The sequence below is a fragment of the Scomber scombrus genome, chromosome 4, assembly GCF_963691925.1.
Source record: "Scomber scombrus chromosome 4, fScoSco1.1, whole genome shotgun sequence".
Taxonomy (NCBI): Eukaryota; Metazoa; Chordata; class Actinopteri; order Scombriformes; family Scombridae; genus Scomber; species Scomber scombrus.
The window spans coordinates 20,996,376-21,016,930 of record NC_084973.1 but is presented as its reverse complement, the minus strand read 5'-3'; the positions used below and the strand labels follow the sequence as shown (position 1 = coordinate 21,016,930).

The 20,555-nt window shown below is 40.0% G+C and overlaps 1 protein-coding gene across 1 annotated transcript in view; it reads left to right on the top strand.

Moving 5' to 3' along the window:
• Nucleotides 1-20,555, top strand: part of fbxl17 (F-box and leucine-rich repeat protein 17) — a 231,909-nt gene that overhangs the window by 194,693 nt on the left and 16,661 nt on the right. The window lies entirely within an intron of this gene.

Sequence of the window (20,555 nt, the reverse complement as noted above, 5' to 3'; positions counted from 1 at the left end):
ACCTGAGCTGAGCTTGGCTGGGACTTTGGTCCCTCCCTGAGGAAAGCCAACCAGCTCACACAGTAAGATCTGCACCAACTAGAGGAGACACTTTGGACAAGTTAAACAGTGATAAATCTGCACGTCAGTATGATTTAAAACACGGCCGCTACGTTCTGTCGGCGTTGTGTCATATCGCCGCCCCCACAGGGCTCATATTGTCCGCCACATGGATCTTTAAGAAGCAAGGGAAGATGAAAGAGTGAGAGCTGAGTGTGACAGGCTTAACTCGTGGAAGAAAAAGAACAAGCTTTGATTAATTGCAGTGGAGGTGATTGTGAAGGGAGATGCAGAGGGTGAACAGGTTCTACAGTAGGTGTTATGTGTAGGCGGTATTGGCACGCTTGTGTTTGTGTTTACACATGAGCAGGTATCTGCTGTGAGTCTGTGCATGTATAAACAATATGTGGGAGGAGGCGTAATAAACAAGAACACATAAAAGCTGTATTCAGGCTTTTTTTTGCTTCTGATAAAACAAACATGGCTAGAGTGGAGAACGATTAAGATAAGAATCAGATTTTTTTCTCATTTTCAACTCTGAAACAATTCACAAAGTCAAAGACTTTGACCACTAACAGTGCAGTCAGACATTTGGGCATGTTAGCTAACGTAGCTTCGAGCCGCTAGCCTCAAGCCGAGATGTAGAGTAGGCAACAACAGTCTGATATCCTTACTTCTCTCTCTTACTCCACACACCAAGACTTTCTTTTTCATTTTTCAGTCTTGTATTCTTCAGCCCCAAACGACAATGCCTAAAGTGATACTACTTCAGGCAATTAATTAGATCTCACGCAGCTTCCTCTGGAGCCACCAAAGGCATTATACAACTGCGAACAGTTTTTGATGTGTAAAACTGGTGGTGTTCCCCTTTAAGTTATAATTGACATGAAGTAAGTGCAGTAATATCCTCCATTGTCCCCTTGTTTTGTCCCCCTTCCAATAAAGCTATAAAATGCTTACATCTAGAAACAAGTGTGTCCCACAATTCTCCTTAACATGAGGCCACTAAGGTTGGAAATTATAGTTATGCTTACAAATGAATAGATGCAAAGTAGTCTTCTATATTCATTGTCTATTTTTTTGAAAAGTAACACTGTAGAGAGTAGGTACAACTTGCTCTTCTCTTCTTGCGAAGCATGATGAATCCACTATTTAACATAGCAATTTTCATCAGTAGGGGGCTGAAGTCAAATATCATACAAAGGTAAAAGGCATCCTGCAATGCAAGTGTGCTAATGTGGAACTGAGTGCACCCTATCCATGATACTGCAGTGTGCCTTGTGCTATACAGGATGGATATACTTTTTTCTGTCCATTGCAAGTTATCAGTTTAACTGGTTATCATAATTGGTTGCAGAAAGAGACAGCTTTTTTAAATCTGAAAATGATTACTTACAGTATTGTGATTAATGAGACAGTCCTGAGACAAATGGCAAGTTGGTAAAAACCCACAGACAAAACATGTTTTATTTGATTGGAAACTGAGTTTCAATAGAGAATTGATTTAGAATCAAATCATATCTTCAGGATAATTTATAAAGACTCCTAACCCTACTCCTGGTTTTAATCACGGTGGAAACAACAACAAAAACATTACCAGAAAAAAGAAGAAAGACAGATGAAAGACATTGCATTGATTGTGCAAGATTTCAGCATGTTGCAGAATTTGACAGCAAATGAAACCTCTCCTGTGTGTTACGGCTGTGAGGCTTGATGCTACAAAATGCAAGCAGACCATGTCTCTTACATGTCTACAACTCTAGTTTGAGGAATGACTCTACCTTACCTGAGTAGGCTGCAGTTTACCAATTCCCAGAGCTGCCTATATGTGTGCAACACAACTCCAGATGGGTAGAAAACAATGTTTTACTAAATAATCCACCTCCCACTCCCTTATTCCAGCCAGTTAATACGGCCATTAGTGAACGCACAGGATAATTGGCCATTATGTTCTGTTGAGCTACAGTCCATCCAACATTGCAGACTGGTCCAGAGTACACATTACATTAGCTAAGCCTTTTTTTCCCTGAGCTTCAGGACTCACAAGAGTTAAGAGTAGTTAATTGGAGAGAGCGGGTTGTGGGAGTTTAGAGGCTTAAACTCCGTGAGCAAGGTTGTATTCATTAAATGGAAGCTTTATCTGTTTTATAATTCACAAAATGTTGGGGGGTTGGACTGTCAAATCCAGTGGTACATGAAGTTAGGGACCACATATATTGCTTATTGTATTACCAGGTATACTGTACGCAAAAGCTGCATTGGAATGAGGGGACAGTTTTCAGCATGAAAGGGATAAAACATTGAAAGGAGCAACTGAGACAAACTCAAAGACCCTTGGATTTAGGAGGGGTGTGCATGTGTGGGTGTCTACACTATGACTGCATACTTTCTTTTTTTGTAGGCTGTCAAAGTTTCTCAGTGAGTTATTGCAGTTATGCAGGTTGCTAGTTTTTTATTTCTTTCTTCTTTTCTTTATTTTACAGGCACACATACAGACACATGCTGTATTTCACATGAACATAAAGGTCCTAAATCATTCATGTGAATAGACCTGCGACCTATTCTCTGTTTCTCCATAATAAGTGAAGGCGTTGATCAGCTGTCTCGATCAATACCTTACACACTCTCACTCTCATACTTGACCCCTATCCTCAAGACCGTCTAATATATTCAAGATGTAGCCATTCATTCTCGTCTGTAGGGGTAAGAGGAGATCAGTGTAGAAAAATTCACTTTCATTCGGACCTTGATAGATATTCAGTACAGTAAAAAGAGAGGGAGCAGAGATTTTGGAATATAATTTATATAATAACAAATTATCATTTTTATTCCACTTTTCAAGTGAGAAGCAGGAAGTGCTTTAATGTGCATAATACACTCTGAAGTGTAGTGGATGTGTTGGAAAAATAGGTTTCTATTGTCCGGCACAACATGCTTTGTCCCCACCTCTTGTCTGAAGTGGCTATAAAATACAGTTATTTTCCTTGGCCACTTTGTCCTGTATTCTCCACCTGACCCTCTCTTGCTTATAAATAAGAGAGTAATTGCATCTCTTTTCACAAAATAATGTGCTGTTATGAGCGAGAGTAGGTAAGTGAGTTTGTTTTTGATGCATGTGAGACAAAGAATTAAAGTGACAATGAAAATGGGGAAAAGGAAAGAAAGGAAATGATAAATTACAGCTTCCCTTCCAAATTTAAAAGCATGACTCGATCAGTAAACATCAGAAAAGAGTAGTTGTAAAGCATGTAGTCTGATCTTTTGCTGGAAGATTTACCACTCCGGTTAGTGAATAGCTGACCATTTCATCTCTCTGTAATGCTCAGGTTATGTTTACGCCAGACAACACACCATGATTTTCTTTAGTTTCGATATAGCTACTGCATCCGGTGCCTCAAAATGGATCTGTCAGCCCTCACCCAGGGTTCAAAGGCCCAGAAGAAATTGAAATTGTATTAAACTTGAAAATTTTAACTGTAATTTGTAATTAACAATAAAAACAGAATGTATTCCTCTGGTCAGATTACCAAGATCCCAGCACTTCTTTAGGCTAAACTATTACTATTATTTGCTTGTTTTTTTAAAAGTAATGAAACAAATACAAGAGGGGCAAGGATGGAGCATTTTATAATTTGCTCAGCATGATCAGCTTGTAGCTTTTTACTTGATTTAATTCACATGATTGTAAGAAAAGAGATAAAAGATTTGTGAGGAAACTTTCCTTTCCATTGTGGAATCTTAGTGACACAACCTCTTTTTTCATAGTATCATTGCTTTTGTCTTCAAATCACTCTTCTTTCCATAATTTCCATATTCTTTTCTACCTTTCTTCTAACCTTCCTCCTTACCTGAGGTATTTTCAGGACATGTCTTACCAGACAGTATTACAATACAGTTTCTAAGAGGGGTGGCAGGCAGATGTCTAAATAACCAACCGGTTCTCACTCCGAACTCGTCAAATGCTGACGCTTTGTCAGGCCCCCCTCTGCATCACTTTTCAGTGCACTGGGTACCCTTTAGCGTCATTTTTCAAAGTGCAGGGTAGTCCGATAGACCTCTATAAAACTCCCATAATGTCTGAAATAGACACCATAGAACAATGATGTCTATATAAGGTGACAACTTATTTAGATGTGGCGGCTTGGATGGGTGGATAGATAAACAGACGGCAAAAAGTGGACTTAACTTGACATTGTTGCTGGAGACCGTAGTGCACTTCCTGCTTCAAGTGACCATTTTAACCCAAACAATGATATTTTTCTACTTTTTTTAATAGTGAATTGTAACGGCTTGTGCAAGCACAAAAGATACCTCCAATAGAAATACATTATATAGTTTAAATTTCATGAACTGCTGCGATATTGCACATTAAAAAAAATGTGTCTAATAATGAAGCTGGTAGGTTAACATTGGAATAAGTTGAAAGCCAGGCGTGTCTTATACAGACGCTAAAGATGCCTTGTGCATCAGTATCACATGCCAAGGGGTGTGACAAAGTGTTGGTATTTGACAACCTGGGAATGAAAACGGGTTGAAATAACCGCCCACTGTTGGCAAGCAGGTAGAACATCAATGAATTGTGGAGCTTCCTATCAGAAAATCAGAAAGCTTGAGCTTTCTCTGTTCACAATGCTGACTAGATTTTCTGGCTCCTAAGCACAGGGAATCAGTGTGAGACACAAGCTATTGCTAATTGAACGCAGGGCCTGACTCGCTAACATGAATGATTGTTTCACACCCCATCTATAAATCCTTCACGGTTACTCCTGAGGTGCAAATGGAACTTGAATCTTCCCCCACAGCCATCTTCACTCTGATCTACGTATATCCTGCTCTGTTTTTATCATTTGTATAGAGAAAGACAGAGAGATATAGTTAGGAGGAACATTTGTAAATGGAAAATACATTTATCACTGTCTACATCTACTGTACATATCTTCCAGTCATTTTAAGTATCATTATGCTATTAGATTCTCCACAATTTTCTAATTTGTGTTCCTTTTAAAATATAAGTGTTGCAGTCTAACATGTTAAGAATGAGATCTGACAATAAAGATTATAAGACGTGCATTTCATTTTATAGTTGTCTGCAGGCATTGAGTGTAAGAATGACATAAAGCACTGCATGCATTGATATAAGGAAACAGCTCATGTACAATGTAGTGACACACAAAACCTAATTAAGACTTCATGTTTCCTGTGATCGAGTATGTAGTATGGGTATTTTTTGTCCAGTCTGTGAAAGATTTTTTTCAATACATACAAGAACAAAAAAGCAGCAGATGGCTTCTCTAGAAATAATGATTTATCCAACTGAGCTGGCTGTGTATAGATACCACTAAGAATAATGTAAAAGACGGAGGCAACTTGCAACAAACTTGGAAAAAGAAACCAAAAAAGCCAGTAACGTCATGTAAAGGTGGGGTAAAAGAAGCAGGAGGCACTAGAGGGCACTCTCATTCTCCCTACCCCCTGATAACTGTGCTCTGTTACACATACACAGACACACACACACATTCACTCACGAAGGCAAAGAACATGCTGAACATTCAAATATGAAAGTCAGAGTGAGATGTTCTCACAGCTACTAGGAGACAATCAATTTGAATTGTATTAATCAGTGCTTGCACTCAGGCCCTCTCTAGTTCACTATTCAATTACAACTGTTACATCTCATCCCATTCTCTCTCTCTCTCTCTCTCTCTCTCTCTCTCTCTCTCTCTCTCTCTCTCTCTCTCTCTCTCTCTCTCCACTTCTCTCTTTTTTCTACTCTCGCTCTGTCTGGGTCTATATCGCTTACTGTAGCCACTATCTATATTAATATTTCCCCATTGTTTTTTTTTTCCTGCAGCAGCATAGATGATAGATTTTAACCTAATGAAAAGCACTTCTGTTGAGATTGAAAAGCTCCTTAAACACATCACAGCAAAGCCTCCCTCTTTTCCTCCCCTTCCGTCTTTTCCTCCCACTCCTTCCTTGTCCCCCCCTTTTTTCACTTCCTTACTGCCCCCTTTTGTGTACCCCTGGTCTCACCCCATTTTCTTCTTTGACATGTATGCTTCATCTGCTGTACCCTGTATACATTCTGCTACACCCAACCACTTTTTTCTGCAGTCCTTTCTTACATTTCCCCCCCTCTCCCTATGCTAAATGGGCTGCATTACTGTAATGAGCTGGTAATTTATGGAGGAGGAGTGCAGGACTTGTATCATTTGCCCATTGAGTGTTTGGTCTCCCCAGGCTCACCCACTCCTTCTGGAAACACATGCACACTCACAGACTCCCCCTCAGCCCCCAAAAGTAAGTAGGGGCATAACTGCTCACACACATACAGTATGTGCCCATAATGACTCAGGAAAGGAACACGTTGTCTACACTGGCCACGCAGCAGCACAACAGTAACAGCTGTGAGTCCTCTGTCGGTGCACACACCGAATCCATTCAGCACTAATGCGCTCTAACAGACGCATACAAAACCAAGGCACGTAAAAAACCAACAGAGACATAACCCACCTGGAGGATTATGTCATTAACCACTTACTAACCTGACAAGCATTTTTATTTACACATTTCTTGGTTAAAAATGCACATTTTGGTTTGAAATAAAGAAGTGAAGTTCATATGTGTGATAAGTGTGGTTGTTATAGAGTCAGAATGGCCCAACATTCCCGTTAGTTGGTAATTCCTTTATTAGATGCCACATGTGCATATACTAGAAATGCATCTAAGCATTACCCTTAGGAAGCAAGAGAGATAATAAGCATATGTTCACTTGATTAAAAATTGAGGCTGTTAACTTTGAGCAAAACGGCGAAAAAACCTGAAATTGCCCTGTTTGCTTTATGCTGCCACTGAGCTCTGCATTTCAACAGGAAAAGCAGTTTTCATAAATGTTCTCCTTTGGTTCCCAGGCACAGGTTATAGCCATCACTACACAGGATAATTGTCATTGTGGGATGTCTTTCTATTTTGGATGTGTAACTCAATAGCCTACAGTTGAAAGTCACAGAGAGGCAAACATCCAAAGAGAAAGAGACCTGTTTAGACCACAGGGAGACAGGGAGGGGGGGCAGCAAGGGAAGAATGACAAAAATTACAGTGAAGGAAAAAAAAAAAGGTTCAGGGAGAAGAAGATGAAGAAAAATAAGTAGGGCGAAATTGATCCTCTACATTTGACCCATCCCATACACATACACTAGGTGCAGTGGGCAGCAGTGCAGTGCCCAGGGACCTTTGCCTTTGGAGTATTAACCCTAACATGCATGTCTTTGATAATCAGAGGAAACTGAAGAACCAGTTGAAATACACCCAACATGGGGAAAACATGCAGACACCACACAGAAAGGACCTCGGACAGCCAGGGTTCGAACCAGGGCCTTTTTGCTGTGAGGCAACTGTTCTGACCACTGAGCCACCATGCTACCAGGGAGGGAGGGGGGTTGGGTAAAAGAATGAGTAAAATATGTTAACAGTAGGGGATACTTTGACTTTTGTCTGTTTTGGCTGGTAACCTGAGTGGAAGATTAAAGTGAAAGTAAAAAGTCAACATTGCAAGCCACAGACATTACAAATAATGTGCATGTTTGAACTGTACACTATACCCATCTACATGGATGGCTTCCCACAAGGATTTTAAACACCATGGCGACAGTCGCTGAACCCTGTCTTAAACAGGTCAAAGGTCAACTGAGCTACTGAGGAGGTGACAGTGACCCTGAACAAGGAAACATCCTTCAGAAAGGATAAGGAGGAGGAGAAGACAGCGAGAGAGGGGGGAAGGTACGTAAGAGATGAGACGATGAGCAAAGCAAAAGAAAAGAAGAGGGAAACGGATAGATGATGGCAAAGGGCCCAAGAGACATTTTCACATAAACCACCGGGAGAAAGGAAGGCTTGCATGCAGGGCAAAGGTTGCAGTTTTACTCAAGCTTAACAGTACACGATAGATGAGAGACACGATAGTGAGGCAGTTTGTAGGATTGAGTAGCTGTGTTTTTTAAACAAAAAGACAAATCCACAAGAAAGCAAAAAAAGGCATCTGTGCTGAAATGTGGGCATTGTGTCTTTTGGCTGAGGCTTGTTTTATTGCAGAGTGATTTCATTTCAAAGAAAGTTTTCCCATAATACAATTCTTGCTTGATTGTATTGGACCTAAAGTAAAATACTCGTGTTGCTTTTTTCAACTGGTGCTTAAAACATTCAGGCAAATTTCTAAAGTCAGCAATACAGTAGATGAAATATTTGTGGCGAAAGAACTCATCTATTTTGTGAATTCAATATATAATGAGAAATATGAAGGGAAAAATGTTTTCCAGGATACCGTTTCCCACGTTACCTTACAGCAAATTATCCTTTCAAGAAGAGCTCTCACGCAGTTTCAAGTCTATAGCAGCACATTTGGTCTGTTGTGTGTTTCTCTATCTGGCACTGACTGTGAAGTTACCTCCTGGAGAAAAGTGCTTTGTGTTTTTATGAGACATTCTGACTATGCCGTGGTACAAAAACAAGGTTCTTAAACTGTCATTTTGCATTTAAGAGCACTTATCAATTTCATAGACGCAGTCAAAGCAGCAGTCTCAAGTAAGACATGAGTTATTCTGTGAGCGTCTGAAATGAGCCTTGGGAAAGGTTAGCCATAAACTTAAAAAAAAGGTGTTTGATCTATAGCCAGATATTGATCAAAAACACTGTCTAAGCTTATGAAAATGTACATGTGTGTATGTGTGTGTGCACTTAGGTTGAGAGTGTGGGCTGAATACAGCAATGGCACTTGACGTGTGATTTGAGTTATGGCCAGGTATTGATCAGAAAACATCGAGCCAGCTTTAAACTTTGCTAAAGAGCTTTTGGTGAGACCTGACTAAGTGCAGTTACAGACTCATGAGCCATTAAGAGTCTGTATAAAAGAGACTAAAGTGAAACAAACAGACTGAGATAAGGAATAAAGGAAAATACTGAATGAGAACTTCTCTTTTTTTCAGAAGAAAGGGCCTCATTTTAATGGAGATACTTTTTTCAGCCTGTTTTTTTTTAACATTATGAATGCAACTCTGTTGGTTTTTCCTTTCCAGATGTCTGTAAAAAGCCTGTTCAATACTGAACATGATGAAAGCTTTAAAATAATAACATATTGTTAGTTTTTGATTATCTATAGTATGTATGTATGTTTTTATGTTCTCATACCTACTATTGCTTTAAGATGAACTTTTATGTGTTGGGATCTTTGCTTTTTTCTGTGTTAAAAGTCTTTCAGCTGTCAACATAATTTAACCATATTCTTTAGATCCTTTAGTTTTACCTTTATTCAGCTGACCTTAGTGTTTTCTCACAGGTCAGACGTCATTGAGCCCACTCAGGGCACACCATGGTTTATGTCGTCTTTTTTTTTTGAAGTCATATTTTCCCCATCGTTTTCTTCTCCCAATGTTGACTCTTTAAGATGTTGTGTCGAACAGAGGGCATATAGCCAATACCACTCAAGCCTTTACATTTCAAAGCAATCAGTTAATATTGAGAAGATGGAAGTGGTAATTACATACCATATAAAATTAAAGTACAGGGTCCATTAATGTGTGTGACTCATCGCTTTATAGATAATGGAAAGATGAGGGGAAATTCTGTAAATTAAAAAAACGTTGCATCCATTTAAGTTTTTAGGACAAGGTTTATGCTAGTTTTGAGCTTACAAATGAAAATTACACTCAAGCATTTTCAGTTTTAAGATGAGGGTTGAGACAAGTGCTTTAATTCAGGTTGATATTGCAACAGTTTCCCAGAATCTTAGTTACTATAAATGGCATGTTGAGTCCATGGTTATCATTTTTTCCTCTTGGACACTTGACAACATTTTAACCAGTCCTAATGCTGGTCACATCACAGAGTATAGCTGTCATTGAAATGTTGGCAATATTGTCTGCTGCTATTCTCATTGGTTTTGGATCAAGGGGAGGAAAGAGCATAACTTTTCTTTGGGTGGGTCTGCCTGCCATCAACGGTCTACTAACCTAATTGTTGCACAAGTAATTGGTATTGGGTTATTTTATTTTTTTTGCTTTTAGGAGCTAAGTAGACCCCTTATTTACACACACAGACAAAACCACACACACACACATACACACACGCATTATCAGAGGTTATTGGAGGTTTTTGTCAGGGGTAGAGGAAGTTGTGTATCTGGTTAATGATTGCTGCTGGGTTAAAGTGGACAGAGTGGACTGTTAAAGGCTTGAGATAAGCCACAAAAACAGACTCTGCAGCACTTGGGAGTGTATTAGTCAGAGACGGGGTCGTTTCAAGGAAAAAAAAAAAGGGGACATAGCAAGAAATTACTTTAAAAAAAATGTCCCGTGTGGATGTCACCATCTTCCTGTCAGTCAGTGTTGGTATTTAGTGGGAATGGAGTGCTGCTGCTGATTAACTACTTACCCTGTGCTGACGAATAGCTCTCTATTTTGTGTTTTTTGTGATTATGACTAATTGAACTTGCATTCACAATGATTACAGATACAAACAAATATTTAACCCTTTCAAACATACACAATCCAAGCTAAGCCCAGCCTTTCCCCTTTTCCATCACAAAACTAAAAGTCCAGCTGAGATCTCAGCAACAATGCGTTTATACCTTCCAGACAGGTTTAAGTAGTATTAAGATTGGCAGAGAATGCCACGGTGTGTTAGCCTGTACTCTGTCTAAGCAGTATGAAAGAGCAGCCAGTTTTCTTATGGATCTTAATAAGCATGATGTAAGAGAGGCCCATTTCTGGGCTCTGGATCCAATAGTAGCGTGTAATTATCTTTAAGACCTGCTCCCTATGCTAAAGGATTAGCCATAATCCATAACCAAAGCCATAACTATTGCTACGCTACGTTAATTCCAGTCAGACACATGCAATACACAGTTCAGCAACTAGGATGCCTTCTGTCTTCATCTTCATCTTCTTTCTTCCTCTTCACTTTCTCTCTGCTCCTCTCTGACTGTCTCATTTCAAATTGAAGTTGTTAAGCTTTAGGCCCCTCTGTCTGTGATGTCAGAATTGGAGAGCAGTTTTCCTGTTGTACAGAATCCAAAATAGAGAGATGGGAAGACAGACAGAGAGTAAGTGAGTGATGGAAAAAGAGACAGACAGAGAGAAAGAGAAAGAGAGAGAAAAGGTGGGGAGGATTAATATCCTCAAAGGAGAGGTGCATAGGAGCAGAGGTGCTGTTGGTTTGAAATAGAGCTTAATATCCTGCTTTTACTGCCGATGGCAATGGACTGTATGTGTGTGTGTCTGTATCTGTTTACTACTTCTGGATGTTGTCTTTGAAGCAGCAGGATAAAGAAATAAAACACATAACTTCCGCAGAGATTATATACACAATACGCCCAAACAAAAATAGACAATACCACAGGCCTGTTAGTAGGTTATTATCAGTATTTAATGGGCATTTTTATGGGAACATGCCTATTTTATATAAGTTTATATCAGGGTTGTATTATCCATGATAAAAGTCAGAAATAAATGAAATCTCATTCTTTCATGACAACAATTCTGCTGCATTCATTAACAGGGACATCTGTTTGATCAGTTTAAGCTGTTCCAATTTCTCCTGAAGTTGCATCAACAAATAACTGCTTAACACTGCATCACAAACAGACCTTGAAAATACTTCTTACATATGTGAGAGGGAGTGATGTATAACTTTGAAAGCAAAATATTAAAAAAATATGTTGTGGTGAAAAGGGTTCCTCTTTGTTGTTAAGAACATTTTTAGATTTAAAGGCAATAATGACAGTCAGGAGCACATACTTCAGTGCATGTGGCATCTCTGGAAGAACAGCACAAATAACAAAACTACCTAAAATGTCACAGCAACTCAACAACATGGTGAAAATATCGAAATTATCACAAAATCCCCACCACGCAAATTTACCTGGAGCTCTATGTGCAATATCAGACCCGACAAGCTTTTTAGTATTTGTTTGTTTGGTTGTATTTTTTCCCCCTCTGTTTACCCCCTGATGTTTCACTGAGCACAGGGGTCCCTTTTTCAGGCACATCGTGTTCACACTAACACAGTTACAAACATTCACACCTGGAAGCTGCCCAGTACAACTGCAGCCTAATCTGTTGGCCACTGGGCAGCTCAACTGGAGCAGCTGGAGATTAAGGGCCTTGCTCAAGGGCACGTCAATGGTGATAATGAGTCAGCGGCAAGCACTGCTCTTTCTTTCACTTTCCCCACCAAGATTGATCCTGCTGGTTTAGGGATAGCTAGTGGTTGCAAGCCAGCTTCTTGAGCCCCTGTGCCAGACATCAACCCTATCACATCAACCCTATCGCCTGACAAGAACGCCAATACTGGATGATTCTGTAAAACCCTAGATTATGTTTAGTGGCAATTATACATCCAGTGCCAACATTTATTAACATAAAATTAGCTGCATGGTTGAGTTAAGGGAACGATTGAGGTTATGGTAAATAAAATATAGTTAAGGTAGAGTTAGGCAACAAAAACACATGATTATGGTTGAGAAAGATGAATAAAATGCTAACATTGTGACGAGAGGCATACAAATCTGACCTACTGCACGAACGTCCACCACCCCGCTCTGCACTTTACTTCACATCTCACTACATATGTGGTACTTCCTCTCCCTGCCTGGGCAATCAACGTTAACAATGGATATAAATTGTGAGGTGCAGAGTGATGTAATATGGACATAACTCCTATAACTGTGCAGCCCTGACAAAATGTGTAGTATCTGAAATTTCTGCCAGTCACGGCTCTCCAGTGTGAGTTCATCCTGTTGGAACTCATTGAAACTCATTCATTAAATACTCTTAACTGAACAGAATTTACTGCTCTTATCCCAGACAATAGTGTGTTCAGCCTAATTGAGTCCTGATGAATAATGTCAACGTGTTAAGTGTCCCATTGTCCTGTGTGTGTGTGTGTGTGTGTGTGTGTGTGTGTGTGTGTGTGTGTGTGTGTGTGTGTGTGTGTGTGTGTGTGTGTGTGTGTGTGTGTGTGTGTGTGTGTGTGTGTGTGTGTGTGTGTGTGTGTGTGTGTGTGTGTGTGTGTGGGAGGGAGGGAGGGAGAGAGAGAGAGAGAATCAGTGACGAGTGCTTGTTCTCAGCGGTGAAGGAAAGCCTGTTGTAGGTCACCTCTGTGATAGCTCCATCTCTCCTTATCACCCCTTCACTCTGTCTATCTGTTCTTGCCCATCACTCTTCCTCTCTATCTCTGCGTCTCTCTCGCTGTCAGTCACTCACCTTTCCAATCTTCCTCCCACTTTAAACTTCACATCCCCTCCACAAGGTTATCGCACTCCTAAAACAGTTTGTGTGTGTGTGTCTGTTTGTCTGTGTGTGAGTGTGTAGGTGCTTAAGTGTATTATTTTCAGATGCTAGACCACCATAACACATCAAAGTCACTTTTTTTGTTGTTCTGTCCCTACCTCACCACTTTAACATTTCAGGGTCTGCTTATTGTCTCTCTCTCTCTCTCTCTCTCTCTCTCTCTCTCTCTCTCTCTCTCTCTCTCTCTCTCTCTCTCTCTCTCTCTCTCTCTCTCTCTCTCTCCCTCACACACACACGCACACACACATTCATCCATCCAAAAAACACATAAAAAATTATGCAAGCACACACAGCCACAAAACGGTACATGTCAGCTGGTTTACATCAGATCAGAGACTGATTGGAAAATGCCCGTGCCCTCAGCACAGTGCCTTCTCCCTGCCCGCTGGCTAATTAATTTCCTACATTGAGCATGTCCCACCATAAAGTGCTCTCCCTCCTTCTTGAGTCCCACTCAATCTGTTCCTCCTCTCTCCCATGTCTCTCCAGCGGGCCTGGCTCATTTCAGATCCCTGTGGCCTTTGATTGCGTTTGCCCAAAATGTCAGGGCAAAGAACATCACCTCATAGAACCTCTGCCTCTCATTTTATTTCTTCCCTTTCCCACTCCGCTTTTCTCTCTCGTTCACTTTGTGGCTGCATGTTTTTATCTAACTTGGAAGATGAAACTCAGTTTTTGTCACATCAAGTTCATGTTCAAGTACGCAGCTCATAGGGTTTTTTCCCATCTAAATGGACAGATTGTCTGCATTCCTTTGCCAGTTCTCCCTAGTTCCCACAGCTTTTAATGTTAATTTTCAGCTAACCACAGGCCAAAAACAGTCTCTATCTTGTCTTCACCCTCCTCTGCGTGTGTGTTTCAAGTGCTTTATTTGGTATGTTGTTTACTTCATTAGTTTTGGCACTCTGTGGGACCCCAGTCAGTTTGGCTGGGTACTTTGAAGATGAGCATGGTGTGTTAATCAATCAGACAGTGAGACCAGGGCTTGGTCAGGTCAAAGAGTCATCAAAGGAGTTAAGTGACGTCCACATGGTACTTGTTGAGGTCACCTTACACAGCTTTTACATGTTTGTATGCCATATGTTTTCATGCATGTATCCTATATTTACATGCATGTAAATACTCCTGAGAGAGTTTTTACTTTTTTGCTGATGTTGACAACCAGTGTACATCATTGCCGTGGTGAACACATGCAAAGGAAACACGCACATGTTGATGTACCCACTCACAGAGAACTAAGCTTAGAACAATGCCCAGCCATGAAAATCAAGTCGTCCAAGTTCAACCATGCAAAATCCATGTTACAGTTATGATTAGGAATGGATGATATCACAGTTTATGCATTTTTTAGAAATTAATTGAGACACAGTTTATTGATGAAAAAATAAAGGTAGATCACATTAATGCCAGAATCATATAAAAATCTAATAGCCCCTTTGATTTACGACATTGACCGCCATGCCAGAATAAAACAGAAGATATTTAAGGCATAGCTTTCACAATATAAACAGCATGATAAAATGTCAAACGATGACATATTTATATATGGTGAGCAGTGTATTAATCCATTACTAAACCATATTTATGAAAGCCTTGCATCAGTGTTGGCATTTATGTAAGCTTTCTTTTAAGGAATGTTACATGATACAGCACACAGCAGAAGTGCAAAACTGTTTGTCCGTACTGGTAAGAGTATCGCCAAAAGTGGATGGAAAAAATACAGATTTTGTTCTCCACTTTAAGAAAAGTTGCTATTACATCTTTTGTAACTTTCACAGCTTAAAAGGATGAGAAGTGAAAAGTTGTTTTCTTTTGGTTTGGGGTATAGAGCTGCAGAGTAGAGACAGCAATGTTGAGGCCAAGTTTTTAAACGCAGCACAAAGAACCAACTGAATGTCTCTCACATTAGACATGACAGTTGTGCTCTCTGGAATACATCAGCTATAATAAGCCTTTTTTCTGTTGTCCCCTTCTGCCATATCCACACACACACACACACACACACACACACACACACACACACTGCACACATGCACACACTGCATCACAGCAAATCTGTACCATATACCATCACGTCTTTCGTAAACGCTCTGTCTTCATCAGCGGCTAAAATATGGTGTATAGGGTTACAACAGACCAGCATGGGGATGGATTCAGAGCAATAAGATAGCAGTAATGGCACACCATCATTTAGGAGAATGTAATAAGTGAATATCTAATAAGCCTGTAAAGGATGCTTAACTCTGAAGCTCTGAGGTCAGGTACAGAGATAGGAGAATAAGCTGATTAAGGAAGGTTTCTTCTCACGTTGCGGTCATCACAGGATTGACCAACTCTTGACCTCGCTGTTGGGAGTGCGGTTACCTTAGCCCTGAACCCCTCCTATGTTTGGATAAATCCACTATTTATGGTGTTTGATAACAGCTTGTGGCTGATATGGGTAAGGCATAGGTTATGAATCTCCAGTCTAGAGATAATGTAGGAGTTAATGGAGCACCAAAGATTTAGGGTTTTACTCTGTTATTCACCCTTTGCTTGACATTTATTCCTAACTGAAAGCTATTACATTTAAATTTTAACATGTGGGAATGTCTCAGTGAAAGATTTGCAAGGCTTATATGATGCAATCAGCTAAAAGGTCTGGTTTTGACAAAGGGATGACTAAAAATACTGAATGGCCTATCACACAGTTTGAATTGATTTGATGATTGATTTGTTGTTTAGTGATTGATTGACAAGAAGATATGTTGGCTCAAATCCCTTGAGATGCTTAAATAAATGGAAACAATTGGTTTTACATGTGATCTCCACCTGTTTCTCATTAATTATGTAGTTTTATTCCCTGATGACCGAGTTGGTAAAAGACAGGTGAAATGTGCCATGCTCAAAACGAATGATATCCAGGATTTAAGGTCAATATCTGTCTTCCTCTGTTTCTTTTCACTCTAAAAGGGGGGGTATACACACACGCATGCACATTTACTTAGGTCCCTGTTGGGGACATTACGTAAACTTACATTCCTTTCCTGGAGACGTACCCTACCTTAAACACCACTTGCCTAACCCTAACTCTAAGCCTTACCCTATCTCTAATCACTGACCCAAAAATCGGCTTTTTTTCTCAAATGGGGACTCAACCATTGTCCTCAGTTAGACAAGCTATCCCCAGTTAACTGGTCAAGAGTCTGAAATGTGTCCCTGAAAGTAGACTGAGTCAGATCACATGCACATATCTACACACACACTGAACCAGATCCCAAAGCCATTTTCAGGCAGGGCAGCCGAGTGTGTCCTCATTACCGTCTGAGTGTGTAGTCACCACTCAGTCACAGCTCCTGCTGCCAGAATGGGATTTTCCCCTCTTTTCTTCTCTGACTCTTCCACCTCTTTTCACCTTAGCTTCTCTTGCATATCGCTTCATCTATTTCTCTGACAGAAAATCATTATCAGTTAGGAAAGACAATTTCCTGCTCCTACAGTCCCTTATACACCTATATTTTAACAATTGTGTTAAATATCAGGAAATTATCAGTAAATTGCAATCACCTTAAAAAGACAATTGAGAGTTGAGAATTAATGACTTTTTTTATTGTATTGAATTAAATATAAATTTATCTAAATTGGTAGTTGTAGCCACAAACATGCTGTACATTTGCTTTACAACAGAAGCTAACACTATCTGTGTGTAACATGCCATACATTATGTAGCTTTCATTGGTTGACCTTTCCAGTGTAAATGCCTTCAGTAAAGTGCTATTTACTGTAAGAATGTTGTTTCAAGATAATAATCCTTATGCAAATATTTAAATCATAAAACATTCTTCTCAAACCAAACAGTCATTATGGAAATATTATAAGTTAGAGGATCATCAAAGTTATTATAGTTTATCTGGATGGGGGACATGAATGTTTGTATTAAATGTCATGACTATCCATTCAACAGCCATTGAGATATTTCTACGCCAAACCACCTATGCCAACTTTTTGGTGGTGCAAGGGAAAGTTCAGGGGATCACCGAAGTCATTAGGATTCATCCTCTGAGGATAATTAATTAATATACAAAATATCATGGCCAAGCATCCTGTGGTCCTAGTCTGGACCAAAGTGGGGGGACAGACTGATACAGCATGTTGTTTGTTACATGTTCCTAATGACAGTGATCAAGATTTAGACAATTCCCAATAAAAGTTCAGTGATATAGTATTTGTGTTTATACATTTTTATCAGTGGGTATGCCAAGTTCATTTACAATTGCATTGTTGTAGATTTAACTAAAATACTAAAATATAGGATTATTCACAAAATGTTATTTGACAGCTGAACATTTAGAGAGACATGTAGCATGGGTAGAGAGAGGTCTATGACATGCAACAAAGGTCTGCGGCTGGAATCAAATTAGGGTGTCCCATATGGAAAGATTTTGTACATCAATTTATGTGCGACTGTGTAGGGGTGTGCTTCACTTTCACTTCCACTATTTCATAATGAAAAGAATGCAATAGATCTGTAAATCATTTATTCACATAAACAAAATAGTATAATTATGGTATGCCTGACAGAAATAAAATCTGCTCTTTTCAGCACATTTCTTTATGCACATTTTTATGTGTAATCCACCACTATTTTACGAATCAAAAGGCTCTGAGCTCCAACTGCACTCTCTTACTCTGACAAGATGGACTAAAGTGCACAGCTGTAGTAAAAGCATTTTACAGAAAGCTCTTCTCCTTTGAAAAAGTAGCCAACGATTTCCATTTGCCACCAAGAGTGGCTGTAGTTTAGAGTCTCGTGATAGAGGATCAAAGGAACAGAGAGAAGGAGAGCACACACAGGGATATTAGACTGTAATGTCGACCAAATGAACTTGTTGATAGAGTACTAAACAAGTCTAATAGCCTTACACTTGGCTTGTTCTGACAATAGGCATTATCTCACTCCTTCAGTTTATTAACTTGAGAGGGTAACAAAATGATGTTTAGTGTTATTGGCCTCCTCCTTTTTTTTCCTTACTGCTATCTCAAACTGCCATATGCTTTCTGTATAAAGTCTAGAACTTGTCAACAGTAATTTCGATTAGGGAGGTGGTGCTTGCTTATGTGAGTGCTGCACAGTAATCAGGAGATGCATGGACAATGTATTCACTCGAACTTCTTATACATTCCTGGTTGCAGGCACCTGTCTGCTTCTATCCTCTCACTTTGTCAGATGGAGGGAAGTAAAGTTGAAGGGGAAGAAACGGGGATGTGGAGTTGGCAAAGGGGAAGTAGAGGGAGTTCTGTTGTTTGGTTCAGTTAACTATGAAGCCTTGCTCTTATTTGATCTCCCCTGTTCCTCTGAAAACTCCCAGTCCCCGTGCAAGGGGGTTTTAACAGCAGCAATATGTGTGTTTTAACATCAGACGAGAGGTCTGAGCCCAGGTAATTGAATTTGGAATCATGTGATTGGACATGACAAGGGGAACAGCATGGGGAGCCATTTCACTTGACGTCTTTCCAGCCTCACACACACTCGAGTGCATACAAACACAAGTGTCTTAGTTTTTAGAATTCTTTGCCAGGTCACCACTACTCAAAAAACAACATGGCGGCTCTGTGTGTTGTTCACCCATCTGGCCTGATGGAGCCTCTTCCCCACGGTGCCATTTTACATGAAACATACTGTAGCTTCAAAGCCATGTTACTGCCTGTTTAGCTATAATGTGCCATTATGCATGGCATCCAAGTGCATGTTGGAGCTCAAAAGGAACCACATGTGGAGCCCTCCAAGTGCCCTAAGCTATATATTACATATGTTACATACTGTACACAAGATGTATCTGTGTGTATGTGTGTATGTGTGTTTGGGGGTGTGTGTAAAATACTCTATATTACATAGCTCCAGCTGGACAGGAGAAAAGGGGGTTAAGTACATGCAGTTGATTCAAAAACCATAAGATTATTCATTTCCCCTCTCCTATGGGAACAAGCTTCTGCTACACTTGTACACATCTGTACATGCACACACATTTACCCAGTCTTACACAGCGTCAGTCTGCTGATTGCGTGTTATTTAATACTGTTATATGTGTAGGCACCTTGAAAAGTGCTTGCGATAGAAGTGAGAAAGGGAGAGAGAAGAAAGAGGAAAAGGTTCAACATAAAAACAAGTTTGTAAAGATTAATTTTTACCCTGCTCATTGACATCTGAGTCTCAAGCTTGTTTGTAAAAAAAAGTTTTGAAGTGAAATAGATTTCTACGAATGAGAAAACAACATCAGGGCTAACTATTTGAAGGTGCTGTCAAAGGCTTTCTCTGTCTTTACCCTCCACTTTTCATCTTTCTCTCATCCTTCGCTCCTCCTCCTCTTCCCTTCCCAGTCTCATTAGTGATGGTTGTGAGAGAGTGGAGAACAAAGCCCAGGTCCTGCTAATCGATCACTGAGCGGCACTATCAATCGACTGGTGAAGCACAGGTCTCCTCCATCTGCTCAACAATTGACGGGTCAAAGATTGATGAGGAAGATTGTTGTCTGTGTGTGTGTGTGTGTGTGTGTGTGTGTGTGTGTGTGTGTGTGTGTGTGTGTGTGTGTGTGTGTGTGTGTGTGTGTGTGTGTGTGTGTGTGTGTGTGTGTGTGTGTGTGTGTGTGTGTGTGTGTGTGTGTGTTAATGCAAGAGTATGTCTTTATTTGGGGTAGGTTAACTAAGATTTAATCTCATCTTGTTTGCCAGCTTCATGTTTTAATTTGTACTGTTCTCAAAAATAAATGAAGTCATTTTTTAAAGGGAAGCACGTGTGAGGTCACAGTGAGTTGTGTGTGTGTGTGTGTATGTACAATATGTATGCACACTTGCTCCAAGGTAAAACAAAGCCCCTGGACACTGACAGATATTTGTTTTTTCCGTGGATACTCTTTACCCTGGCTCTATGTCTGGCAGCAGTAACCAAACACACACACACACACACGCAGAATTAAATCATACGCTGGCATGGAGTCACAGTTTACCCTGGCATGTTGTCTCTGCCTTTCAGCGCTGTGACTCATGCCATCACTCTAATGGATGAATCCTGCACCAGTCTGAACAAGCATGTGAGATTTGTGTCTGTGTGAGATGCATGTGTGTGTGTTTCGAGCCATCCTGTGTGTATGTGTGCATATTTTCAAGGTGTTATGTAAACAATGGAATTATGTGTCA